This window comes from Amphimedon queenslandica, unplaced genomic scaffold, assembly GCF_000090795.2.
Source record: "Amphimedon queenslandica unplaced genomic scaffold, v1.1 AMPQUscaffold_13460, whole genome shotgun sequence".
In the NCBI taxonomy this organism is placed as follows: domain Eukaryota; kingdom Metazoa; phylum Porifera; class Demospongiae; order Haplosclerida; family Niphatidae; genus Amphimedon; species Amphimedon queenslandica.
This window is the reverse complement of record NW_003546304.1, coordinates 55,233-56,933: the sequence shown is the minus strand read 5'-3', so window position 1 is coordinate 56,933 and position 1,701 is coordinate 55,233. Positions and strand designations below refer to the sequence as shown.

At 34.4% G+C, this 1,701-nt stretch overlaps 1 protein-coding gene and 1 long non-coding RNA gene across 3 annotated transcripts in view; one reads left to right on the top strand and one right to left on the bottom strand.

The window, feature by feature from the left end:
• Window positions 1-1,701, bottom strand: part of LOC109581110 (short-chain collagen C4-like) — a 23,731-nt gene that overhangs the window by 18,646 nt on the left and 3,384 nt on the right. The window lies entirely within an intron of this gene.
• Window positions 421-1,683, top strand: LOC109581111 (uncharacterized). The gene is made up of 3 exons (XR_002184518.1): window positions 421-1,144; window positions 1,269-1,386; window positions 1,575-1,683. It is a non-coding gene; the product is annotated as an uncharacterized LOC109581111 (long non-coding RNA).

Below are 1,701 nucleotides of genomic sequence, written 5' to 3'. Positions count from 1 at the left end.
CAGTTGGTGTGATGTTGTTAGAGTGTCCGACTTCATGTCTCTTGTAATAAAAACCTGAGTCAACCTGTTTGACGTGAGGCAGTTGTTATAAGTCTTCGCTTGATATTAACAGTTACCATTAATGTTTTTACTAGTTCCAAGAATAGAGTATTGCTAGAGTACTATCATTTTATACTATTGACACTGTTTCAATAATAGTGAATTACCTTAGGGCGCCTTTTTTTGAGGGCTGTAAATTTTGCAGATTTTTTGTAAGATTCGCAAAAATTACCTCTGCAAAATTTAAAGCCCTCGAAAAAAGGTGCCCTACGGTATTGTCTGAAATTTGATTGTTTTTATACCTCGTATTGATTTTAATGATTAAGATATTTGTTATCCCCCTTTTTGTCTGTCTCTTTTTGTTTTTGTTTCTACCTCTCTGTCTTCTTCCTTTTCCCCTTATTTTTCCTCCATGTCCTTTCCCCTTTTTTCCTCTTTGTCTAATTCCACTCATTGTTTACTAGACTGGTCAGGTGATAGGTAGTGTTGGTGATTCAGTTACTGGATCAGTTAGGTGTTCTTAAGTCATCATTCTCAATCAGACTCTGATAATAATGAAAATGTGCTAGTTCATTGTACTAAAAACAGTTGTAGTTAACATACTATTAAAGGACTGCTCCCTTTAGATCACAATAATTACTAAACAAGCCATTGAATTACATTCGTTATGCCCTGTATACTGTTATGAGGAAATGACAAGAGAATGAAAAGCTAATGGGATATGAAGGACATATACACTGCTCACTATTGGCCCTCCCTTAAACATTCATATATGGTGCATTGTTTTTATTGTAAAACCTTCTGGGAGGTGTATTCTTACAAGTGCATGATAAAGTGGTATAGGAAGGTAAACTATGTACAGTAAATTGGGCTACTTGACAATGCTAATTAGGAACTCTGTAAACTACAGACACTCTTTGATAAACTATCAGTCTGTCACACATACTATACTCTATCACATACATTCTTTAATAAACTATTTTGTACTCTATTAAAATTATCACATATAATAAGTTCATGATATTGCCTTCACTCGTGCTGGTAGTGGTAGGGATCTTTTTGCTTCAGTTGGATCAGATGGATCAGTACGCCTCTTTGACCTGAGGTAACACTCACCTGTAAGAATAAACATTACATAATTATGAATTACACTAATAGCGGTATGACAAGAATGATATAAATGATTACTTTGTAACTTTTCTAATTGGATAATATCCTTTTATTGTTAGGAATTTGGAGCACTCCACGATACTTTATGAGGAGCCAAAGCAGCAGCCATTATTGAGGCTATCATGGAACAGACAAGATCCTAACTACCTCTCAACCTTTGCACTGGACAGCCACGAGGTATGACTGAGGAATATAGATCAATATATTGTATTGCATATGGAATGTGAATGTGGTTTACAAGGCAAAATAATGTATACAAATTATAGTTTGGTGCCCACTGACCCATTAATTTTACAAAAATAGTCACTTTTAGCATACAGTATTGTATATAATAATTCACAATCTCAATTCTTTTATCTTATTAGGTGATTATTATGGATATCAGAGCACCTAGTAAACCAGTTGCACCCGTTTTGGTACAATGTCCTAGATATGGTCATGTTTAGTCTCTTATCTTGCATCAATGTAATCATACTCTACAATTATTACCTT